Source organism: Symphalangus syndactylus, chromosome 14, assembly GCF_028878055.3.
Source record: "Symphalangus syndactylus isolate Jambi chromosome 14, NHGRI_mSymSyn1-v2.1_pri, whole genome shotgun sequence".
NCBI classification, from domain to species: Eukaryota; Metazoa; Chordata; class Mammalia; order Primates; family Hylobatidae; genus Symphalangus; species Symphalangus syndactylus.
In genome coordinates this window covers 46,543,951-46,555,946 of record NC_072436.2, presented here as the reverse complement: position 1 = coordinate 46,555,946, position 11,996 = coordinate 46,543,951, and positions in this window count along the sequence as shown.

Genomic DNA, 11,996 nt, shown 5'->3' with positions numbered 1-11,996 from the left:
GGATGACAGGTGTGAGCCACCGCGCCTGGCCAGGGAGCACTCTGTTTTAAGTTGGAGATTTGGTGTATGCTTTTCCTCTCATGCATTGCTTCTCATCCTTCTCGAGACTTTTAGAGATTCTAGTCACACATGGAATTATTATTTTGTACATAATAAAAATAAAAGACTGTCAACAGTACTGGGCTTATCATTGTGGTTTCCCTCTTGGTGGAAGGTGTTACAGTCCAATAGAAGTAGTCATTGCCTGGACCCAGACAAGAGAAGTCAGTGACTCAGAGATGTTGTGGAACCCCCCGTTTTAGCCAGTGCATGTGGGTTTGGGGGAGTTGATTCTTCTGTCAGAGGTTTGTTTACTCGGTTGTTGTTTTTTAGTTGTTGTCTTTTTAATAAGATTAACCCTTTATACTCTAAGGTACTATTGTGGAAGTAAATGAGATGGCTCATGAGAACAACTGGGCTGATGGCCAGCAGTTTGGAGCATTGTTTCCGCTTTGAGTGACCAAGGTGGGAAGAGAACCCAGGTTGCCGAGTCTCTTGAGCTCCTGCAAGTGGTGAAATAGCTGCGAGCCTGCGCTGGAAAAGCATGGAATGGGTCCTATCTTCTCTAAGTCCAAGCAGAAAACGTCCTAGCTTGAGAAGCCACCCCTTAATGTGTGGGGGACAGAATAGCAGGGCCCGATGAAGTGTGCTTTAGAAGTGTGGGGGAGGCATTCTAAACAAGCATTCTGAAATTCTGCCATAGGAAAATTAGTCCTTTTCTCCTGAGCTTTGAATTTGCATCTTCCAAAATATACGCAGTAACCCAAGTGGTTCCCACCACCCCAGAGACAGTTAACTCATTACAGTCCCTCCAGGACTGGAGGGCCCGGATGGCAGGCAGGCACGAGGGAGCCAGAGGAGGGGTCCGTAGAGGCTGCCTTGTCCCTACAGGCTCTGGTGGGGTTGGCTAAAGCACAAGACCAATGCGGCCGGCTGCAGGATTGGGTGTAGGTCCTCCCAGCTCTCCAAGTGTTGGAAGTGTAGTTCTTATTCCCGGTTCTTCTGCTGGGCAAGGCATTCTGCTTCCCTGAACTCGGCTTCCTTCCATGTTGAAGGAGGGTGTTGGGCTGGACAGCGCAGAGGCCCCTTCAGGATCCCTCCATCCGTGACATCACCAACTAGAGCAGCACTCACTGAGGCCAGAGAAAGGGCTGTCTGCTTTTACAGCTGGGTGTTGGCCTGCCTGTTAAGTTGGGCTTCAAGGAAGAGAAAACTGAGTGAATGGTGGCTTTAGCAATAAAGATGCTTGGTCAACAAAGGGAACCAAAGCTGCAGGCTCCCAATTCAGGGCTGCCGGCTCCGCAGTGCAGCTGCCGCTGGTTTTCAGCCTTGTGTGGCTTCCTAGGTGCCAAATGGCTGGGCCCCCTCCTACACTGTTGCGCTTTATACAGGAGCAAAAATCTTTCCCAGGAGCACCCCGGCTGGCTCCCTTTACATCACAATGGCCAGAACTGGGGTCTGCCCACCTGCCTGGATATCCAGGTGTGTCCGGACCAAAGCTGAGCTTTGTTGGCAGCAGGAAGAGAGACTCCTGTTGGCCAAGTCAGCCATATCCACGGCTTCTCTGAGCTTCTCAGGTCAGAATCATGGCATTAATAACAGTGTTATTGCCATGGAAAAGAAAATGAGCTTCAGGATAATCTGCTTTACAACGCCACTTCTGGAAAATTCCACTGGCAAAATGTAGGGCTCACCTCTATTTTACTCCCTCTCCTAGCGAGGGACACCTTGTTAGGAATCCTGTTTTGACAGAGCCCAGGATAGGTTTTTTCATGACCCAGAGGGAAGACGGGGCCACCAACGCCCCTCCCTTTATGAGGAGCCTCTGCCCACTCCAAAGCTAGTGTCCTGAGCTCTGCCACAGGTGAGAGAGACAGAGAAATCCACAGAAGTGTCTCCATAGAAACCCCAGGGATTCTGCACTGTGGTCACCCCCACAGAAAAGCATCCACCCTGGCTCCTCAGCCAGGAGCTGACCTCTTGACAGAAGCTGCTTCCTGTTTTCACTGCATTTTCTCAAAGACTTCAGCTGCTCATCCTGATTTCCTGGTGAAAACAATTTCCCCATCACTAGCCCAGTACTGACTCCAGAACCCAGGCATGTGGGATGAGACATCCAGGGGAGGAAGAGAAGGGGTGGAACACTGCGTGACAATCTACTGGAGAGGAAAGACATGAATGAATGGCAGAGGTGGAGATGGTGTTTTTAAAAAGATAGAATTAAGGCAGAGGGCTCTGCCACAAGGCTGCCTGCTGTGTGGACCAAGCATGGGATTTGGAGACCAATAACCCTGGCTCTGACATGTGTTAGCTGTGTGATTTTGGGAGCCTCAGTTTCCTTATCTGTGAAATGGAGGTAGCAATGCCTTCTACACAGGGCTGCTGTGAGCATTGAGGATACTGTCATTGAAACATTGGGCATGAGATTATTAAAATAATGGAAACGTTTTCTGTCTTGAGAGTCAGTTTAATGTCACTGAAAAACATACACTTTAGGGCCAGTGAGACCTCAGCTACATCCTGTCCTCCTGCTTCCCCTCTCCAGGTCCATTGGCAGGTCACCAGAAAACCTCTCTGAGAGTCTGTAGAATGGGCTAATGCCATCTGCCTTGTAAAGATTAGAGAAGCTATTCTGTTTTAAATATTTATTTTTGTGGGTATATAGTAGGTGTATATATTTATGAGCTGCATGAGATGTTTTGATACAGGTATGCAATGCGTAATAATCACATCAGAGTGAATGGGGTATCCGTCCACTTACGTACTTAACCTTCGTCTTACAAACAATCCAATTTATACTCTTTTAATTATTTTAGAATGTACAATTAAATTATCATTGACTATAGTTACCCTGTCATGCTATCAAATACTAGGTCGTATTCATTTTTCTAACTATATTTTTGTATCCATTAACCATTCACACCTCCCCGCTACCTTCCACTACCCTTCCCAGCCTCTGATAACCGTCCTTCTACTCTCTATCTCCATGAATTCGATTGTTTTAGTTTTTAGCTCTTACATAATAAGTGAGAACACGCGATGTTTGCCTTTCTGTGCCTGGCTTATTTCACTTAACATAATGGCCTCCATTCCATCCATGTTGTTGCAAATGACTCGATCTCATTCTTTTTTGTGGCTGAGTAGCACTCCATTGTGTATATGTACTATGTTTATTCATTCATCTGCTGATGGACGTTTAGGTTGCTTCCAAATCTTGGCTATTGTGAACAGTGCTGCAATAAAACATGGGAGTGCAGATCTCTCTTCGATGCACTGATTTCCTTTCTTGTGGGTATATATCCAGCAGTGGGATTGTTGGATCATATGGTAGCTCTATTTTTAGTTTCCTGAGGAACTTCCAAATTGTTCTCTATAGTGGTTGTACTAATTTACATTCCCACCAACAGTGTATGAGAGTTCCCTTTTCTCCACATCTTCACCAGCATTTGTTATTATCTTAAAGCCATTTTAACTGGGGTGAGATGATATCTCGTTGTAGTTTTGATTTGCATTTCTCTAATAATCGGTGATGTTGAGTACTTTTTATATGCCTGTTTGCCATTTGTATGTCTTCTTTTGAGAAATATCTATTCAGGTCTTTTTCTCCCCCCCTTTTTTTTGAGAAAGGGTCTCCCTCTCTTCCCTAGGGCGGAGTGCAGTGATGTGACCATGGCTCACTGCAGCCTCGACATCCTAGGCTCAACGGATCCCCTATCTCAGCCTCCTGAATAGCTGGGACCACAGGCACATGCCACCACACCTGGCTAATATTTTGCATTTTTTTTGTAGAGACGAACTCTCACCATGTTGCTGGTGTTGAACTCCTGGCCTGTAGTGATCCGCCCACCTCAGCCTCTCAAAGGGCTGATGAGATCGCCTACGGATAGGGTATACGCTGGAGCTGTAGACAGCAGTGCCATTGATACTGAGATGGGAAGTCTAGGAACACCTGGGTTCCTTGTTACTATTGTTTTGCTCTTGGCAAGGAGGGATTTGGAACCGTGAGACCTGCTTTGAACAAGTTTGAAATGTGCTTAGATACCCAAGTGAGGCTGTCAAGCAGGAAGGTGGGTCGAGGGGTCAGGGGCTTCAGGGAATGATGCGGGCTGAAGGTACCATCTGCACTAAGATGGGATTTACAGCCAAAGTCTGAATGAGCCCTGGGGTGAGCCCAAGGGAGTGAAGAATCTGGAGGGAGGCTCTGCTGATGGAGTTAGATGCCATTTCAGCTGTAATCATGACCATTGTCTGCCTAAACCTGGAGATAGAAAAATTTTCATTTCCTCTCTGTCAAGCCTCTTTGTCCACTCCTTACCCCACACGGCCACACCCACATCTCAGATCCTGAAAACAAAGATGGTTCTCAGTCTCAAGATAGTCTAGTCCCTCCCAGGTCTGGGACTAGAGAGAGGTCAGTGTGCTACTTGCTTCGGGTGCAAAACTTAAGGTGGTGCCAAAACACTCAATAATCAAGATAAATAATATTTTAATGCAAAATATTTTAGAAACCAAAATTAGTGCCAAAAAAATTCATGATGAACAAAATATCAAAATGTTTTTTTAAAAGACAGCATCATTGACAGTACCTCACCCCGTTGGAGCCAGAGGTGAAAGGAAAGGTCTGAATTCTGCCCCTATCTTTAGGTAGAAAGTGAAGCTCCCCACTTCCCTCAGCCTGGGCCCGGCCTCCACAGCCTCCTCCAGACTCGCCTGCACATTGAAATCAATCACTCCTCTTTTAAGAAAATGCAGGTGGCTGGGCTCCACCCACCTCAAGTCACTGCAAAGAGAATGTCAGGGGTGCGACCTGAACGTCCCCAGGTGATTCTATGGCACAGTCCGGACTTAGAATCCCCGAGTTAAAACGCTGCCATACTTAGGTTAATAACAGTCACTGCCGGAGTCCGGAGGACCACTAGAAAGCCAGCCACCCCTCCTCTGGGGCAGAGAGAGGCGGAAGCGTGTAATTATACTTTTATTTTTCCTGCATAGAAACTGGAGAAAAGCCAAAAGTCGGGAATCTTTCTGCCAAGCCCAGATTTATAGGTTCCTGGAGAGCCCTTGCAGCCACAGACTGGTGGCTCACTCCTGGCTCACCTGCTCGCTCACCAGCTGGTGGTCCTGAGTCCTGCCTTGCCTTGTCATGGCAGGTCATTAGGCATCACCAGGATACAGCATCACCTTCCCCCACAGAAACAGCATATTCCTTTGTAAGGGGATTGTGAGAAGCAAACTCAAAGCGAATGCCATTCACGGTGCCTGGAATGTGCTAAGGCCTCAGCAAAGGGCAGCCATTGTTACCACTGTTAATACTTAACGAACTTAAACTTCATAATAACAGCACTGAAGTGAATATATGTATTCCTTTAGCCGAGTGGACAGATTCTGCAGGCACATTAGGTAGATTCACTGTGCTTTCCTCTGGGAACCTATGTTCATTTAGTCTGGGAATAAATATTTATTATTTACCCACTGAGAACCAGGCACTATTCTAGGCACTAGGGCCAGGATGGGGGAAAACAAAAGACCAAGCCTCCCCACCGTAGTGCTTATGGAGAGACAGAATAAGTCGAAGAACACGCAAATGTATCATTCAGTGTGAAGTAGAGAAATGTGCTTTGAAGAATCAAGTGGACAGAAGGACAGAGAGAGCCTGGGGGTGCTATGTTAGCCGGGAGCTGGGGAGCACTAGGGCACAGCCATGAATGAAGTAGAGGAGTGAGCCATGACCTCATCTGGAGGAAGCACAGTGCGAAGGCCCTGGGTAAAAATGCTCCTGGCTCTTCCAGGAACCATAGGGGACCCACATGGCCACAGTGAAATGGGAGAGGTTGGAGCCTGGCGGGAGCGGAAGGGATTGGGCTCTGGGTTCATATTCTGAATGTGATGGGAAGCCATGGGAAAGTTTGAATGGGGAGAGTGTAGTATGGCTTGATCACTTTTTATATATGTTATCAAGAGATAAAAGAGCCTAATAAATCCTAATGCATTAGCCACGTGGGGCAGTAGGGGAACGGCTGCTGTAGAGGCCTCCAGTGAGGGGATATGGGGCTTTGCCTGCCGCGGGAAGCTTCTACCTGCCCTAGAGAGCAAACGCTCCCTGAGAACACTTCCTGAACCCTGCCTAAGGCCCAAGGGTGGGCACACTCCTGCAAGATGGGGTTCCAGGAGCAGGCCTTGGTGCCCTGGGCCTTCACAGTGACCCCCAGCTCTCACGGCCTTGCTACTGAGGGCCGCCACTACCCTCTCTCTTCCAGCACTTCTTCCATTCTCTCTAGAAAAAAAGACAAGAAGGCCAGAGGAGTTAGAAGCAGAATTTCTGCACCCATGAATGGCTTCTTGAAATAACCTCAGGGTTCAAAGTGTTCACTTCCTTGGGTGCCTGAGCACTGGTGGACAGGGTGTCCCTCCTTCTAGCTGGGGGCTTGATAGCGACTGAGCACTTTCATATGGCCAGGACCTCCTGGCTTCAGTCAGTGCTGGGCTTTTTTCCAGCCTGAAATAAATGCTCAGCTTGCTGCTATTTACCGGTCTGTGTACTTCACAGCAGGCACCCAGGTTAAACCAGGTGAGCTGCAGCCAGGCTTTGGGGAAGTGGGTGTAGCATCTTGGGAGGCCCTCCTGTGTGCAGGTCAGGAAGGAGGGCTGGAGCCCACAGCAGAGGAGGTGGGATAACATCCAGCACGTACATGTGCAGCTCCCACTGTGTGCCAAAGACAATCAGACAATCCCAGGTGCTCAAGGGACACAGCTAACAAAACAGGCAAAGGACCCAGCCTTTGGGGGCTGACAGGCCAGGGGGAGACAGCTCCTCTAGCTGAGCTGCCCCTTCCTTCCCAAGTAAAGTTTCTGCTGTCACGACTCAGAGATCAAAACTGCTCTACCAATGGTTCTGGCTGCAGTCTTCCCCACTTCTCATCTTAGCCTTTACAAAGTCAGTTAAAAAACATCAGTCACGCTAAAATCACTCTTCAGGGCCGGGCGTGGTGGCTCACGCCTGTAATCCCAGCACTTTGGGAGACTGAGGTGGGTGGATCACAAGGTCAAGAGATGGAGACCATCCTGGCAAACAGGGTGAAACCCAGTCTCTACTAAAAATACAAAACTTAACTGGGCATGGTTAAGGCATGCACCTGTAGTCTCAACTACTCCGGAGGCTGAGGCAGGAGAATCACTTGAACCCAGGAGGCAGAGGTTGCAGTGAGCCGAGATCACAGCACTGCACTCCAGCCTGGGCAACAGAGCGAGACTCTATCTCAAAAAAAAAAAAAAAAAAAAAAAAAAGAAAGAAAAAGAAAAAGAAGAAAAGAAAAAAAGAAAAAGAAACAGAAGAAAAGAAAAAAAATCACTCTTCAGTCTGTGAAGATTCATTCCACAGACATGCACCTGCTCTGTGCTGGACAGTGTTAAGTGCGGAATGTTTATTGCTTGCTGTTCATTTGATTTTTTTTTAAATGTCATTGGCTCTATATTGAATTTATATTTTTTTTGAGTTTTCTGGCAGTATAGGAGCCACACAAATAAAGAGCTTACAGTGTTAAAGAAAAAAATATTCAATGACACTTGATAAAGCACAACAGAGCTTACTTTATTCAGGATCTTCTTGATAGGTGTAGGGACAATTACAATGGTGTTTTGCGGCAGGGGAGAGATTGGGCTCAACTCTGAATCCAGCAGGGGCAAATGGGAGCAGTGTCAGGGTTACTGGATAGAAATTACTGAGAGGAAACTTCAAGCGTATGGGGGATTCTGGCAAAACAAACCTAACAGACCTGAAAACAGGCCAGGGTGACCGGATATCCCTTGGGGATGGTGGAGGCTGAGGACCCTGATCAAGTATAGAGGATGACTAGATGTCAAGGATAGGAGGTTCTTGCCAAACTGACATAGCAGGATTCTTTGCTAGGACTGGATTTTACAAGGAAGTACACAGATGGGCTTAGCAGAAGACTGAAAAGCCTAACTAAAGTTTGGTCAAGCAGAGACTCTTTGTCAACACCGACATGAACATTTGTGCATATTTAAATCAGATTACAATTAGTGTAACTGAAACCAAGGCAGATCTGTACCTAACCGGAGTCTACTACTGAATTTGAAAAAGGGGCTTGTGAAGAAACTGCAGGCTGAAATGAAGCAGGGGGGCAGCAGTTTCCCACTGGGAACACCTTTTATTGACCTCAGTCGGACTTTGGGGTGAACTCCTGACTCGGCAAAAGCACAGATAACACTGAATCTCCTGTAATACAAAGAACTAGAAGACTTCTCTAGTTTGGACTTTTTTTGCATTGATAAAGGTCTTCCCCTGAGGGCTCTAAGTGTACCAGCATGGAGACCAAATCCCTTACACCCGAGTCACATTCCCTCCTCAGAAGACCTCCTAACCTTGGACTTGTCCATAGTAAGGATTTAATGAATGCATGTGAATGACATTTCACACATTTTGGTTTATTTGTTTTTACCAACCATAAGAGAACTTAGCCTCCTGGGTCTTCCTAGAGAAGCAGCTCTTTTCTCTTCAAATACGATATAATCTTCCCTTTTCTGTACCAATGTATATCTCTTCTTTCCCTCCAGCCTTTTCTATTTGGACCCGTGTCATCTTCTTATTGAGGAAATCAATCAGAGGTTGCTTTTTATAAGCTTTCTCATTCTGGTTGATTTAGCTATTATTGGACCATTTTGATTTCTTCCTAAAGTATTCATATTTAATTACATGTTTTTCTTCTGCCTTTGGTTCAAGTGTGCTAATTATGTAGTATTTAGTCTGTCTCAAGTTTATTATTAGACTTTTCATTGTTCCTCTATTTGCTAAATTGCAGAGAATTTGTATTTTTAGGATTCTCTCCATTCATGTTGTCATTCCTTGAGGAAAGCCAAAGAAATATTAAAAAGTTGGCTTTGCTCAGTGTTTCCAGCTCCAGGTGTAGAAGAATCCTACATACGGAATTGAAGCTGGTTGATTCTGTTGTCAGCCAGCTTGGGAGCATTACTTTAACAAAGTCAGCTTGGTACTAGAGCCTTTTCTTACAATGAATGGTGGAAAACCAGGGGAATTGAGATACTGAAATGTTTCATCATCCACTTTTGGTACTTTCAGTGTAGCTCCTGCTATAGAATCTTGCTTTGAAGATGAATATAAAGCTAACCACATGAATAAATGGTGGCCTGGCTCAGAACCTGTGACTCCACCATTCCACTGTGGGTTTCTGTTATAAGCAGGCAATCAGCCCACAGTTGCTGCTGCAGTGCCCTTTCTTTCAACATCAAGGGAGCCCCATCTACTCGCCTCTCCTTCTTCTTGGCCATTTCACAGCTTATTAGAAGCTATTTCATAGAATGGTGAGGGGCATGACTATTACTACTATTCTCACTTGACTCAGTTGTTCATTCATTCAGTCAGCAGATGTCTGCTGAAGGGCTACTATTTTAGGTGCTGAGGATAGAACTATGTACAAACTAATTAAAGTTCCTCTTCTAGTAGAGTTTATATTACCATGGCAGGAAATGTACTCTAGCTAAAAACAAATGAAAATATAATCTGTCAAGTGGTATGGTGGGTTGGTTCCCCAACTCTTTACACCCTGCTCATATTAGAATTATGCATCACACTTTACCATGTAACAGTGGAGTTTCTCCCCCAGGAGACAGAGTACATTTTCCTGCCCCATGTCTTTGGACTTGGCTGTGTGACTCCCTTTGGCCTATGGGATATTTGCGAGCATAATGTGAGCAGAGGCTTGAAATGTGCTTGTAGGGTTTGGCCTGCTTCTTGTACTTCTGCAAATACATATTGCCATGAGAACATGCCCTGGGTGGTCTCTGGTCCCAGAATAATGAGATACTTATGGAGCCAACTTGGACCCAACATGCAGCCTGGAGACAAGCCCAGCAGACCTGAAGAAGGAAGAAGAACCACTCAGCTGAACCCAGCTTGAATTAGCCAATTCAGTAGGCCTATAGGTCCATGAGCCTGATAATAAAGGCTTGCTACTGCAAGCAACTGAGCTTTAGGAGTGATTTGTTATGAAGCATTATCATAGGAAGAGCTGAGTAATGGAGGTGATAGTACAGATTAAAGGAAAAATAAAGCAAAGTAAGGAACAGAAAGTACTCATTGCAAGGAAAAATGAGTACTATTTTCTTGTGAATGGCAGAGTAGGCTCTTTGGATATGGTGACATTTGAGCAAAAACTATAGCACTCACCACCATTGTTGAGCAGTTGCTATATGCCAGACACTGAGTTATCTCATTTATTTTTCATACATTTAATGTGGTACCTGCTGCTAATATTGTCATTTCTAAGACAAGGAAATTGAGTCGCAGAGAGGTTTTTGTGATTTGCCCAAAGTCTCACATATAGTAAATAGAAAGGTTGGGATTCTCTTCTGTCTCAACCCCAACTGGGTGTACAGCAATGCATTTCTGGTATTAACCATTCAGAGTTAGCATAGTCTCCACAAGACCAAGAGCATGGTCTCCAAACAAGACTTCCCTTACTTCAGATGCCAGCTGCGCTTCAAGGGTTATCAGCCTACTCACACTTATGACACTTTTCATAGTTGAAATTCAAGGGTTCCCACAGTTCCTCTGAAACCCAGGTTCAATAATTTACTAGAATAACTTGCAGAACTCAGGAAAGCACTATACTTACAATGAAAGTTTTGTGTTTTTTTTTTCTTTTCTATTCTTTTTTTTTTTTTTGAGACAGGCTCTCCCTCTCTCATCCAGGCTGGAGTGCAGTGACATGATCATGGCTCACTGCAGCCTTGACCTCCTAGGATCAAGCAATTCTCCCATCTCAGCCTCCCAAGTAGGTAGGACTACAGGCACACACCACTATACCTGGATAATTTTTGTATTTTGTTTTTCTTTCTATTTTGTTGTTGTTGTTGTTTGCTTGCTTGTAGAAACAGGGTTTCTCCATTTTGTCCAGGCTGGTCTCAAATTCCTGGGTTCAAGTAATACTTCCACCTCGGCCTACCAAAGCACTGGGATTATAGGCCTGAGCCACTGTGCCTGGTCCAATTACAGTTTTAGTATAAAGGACACAATGAGGAGAAACAACCAAATGAAAGACATAGAGGGAGCTCTAAGGAACACAGAGTTTCCATGGCCTCTGCTCATGGAATCAGGGCATGGCACTCTCCTGGGACATTGATCTGTTCACTGACCAGGAAGCTGGTCCTGAGCTTCAGTGTCCAGAGTTTTTATTGGGGTTCATTATGTACATTATTGATTGAATCATTGATCCCATAATGGACTCAATATCTAGCCCCTATTCCCTCCCTGGAGGTCAGGTGGCTGAAAGTTCCAACCTTCTAATCATGTGGTTGGTTTTTCTGGTGATCAGCCCCATCCCGAAGCTATCTAGGGTCCCACCATGAGTTGTCTCATTAGCAGGAGAAAGATGTCTCTATCATAAATTTCAAGAGTTTTAAAGCTCTGTGCCATGAACATGCAAATAAAAAACGTGGAAATGGAAACTCCCTAAACAGATTAAATAGCAGAATTGATTCAGCAAAGAAAAACTTTGTAAACTGGAAGAAAACCCTAAAGAAATCACCCAGAATGCACAACCAAAAGACGATGAAATAGAAAATAAGAGAGGTTTGAAGATACAGAGAATAAAGTGAGAACTTCCCTCAAATGTCTAAATAGCATGACAAAAGGAGAAAAAGGAAGAATGAAAGAAGCAAAATTGGATGACATCATGGTTAAGAATTTCTAGAAATGATGGGAAAACTTTAGCTTCCTCAGCTTCAGGAAGCCTAACTAATGTCATGTAGAATATTTTTTAAAAATCTGGAGCTTCTAGATAATTGAATACATGGAGGTTCCTGGAGGGTAGTGTGCCCTGAGAGGGCATAGAAACTCCATATCCTCTCTCCCACACCTCACCCTACACATCTCTTCCATCTGGCTGTTCATCTGTATCCTTTGAAATATTCTTTATAAT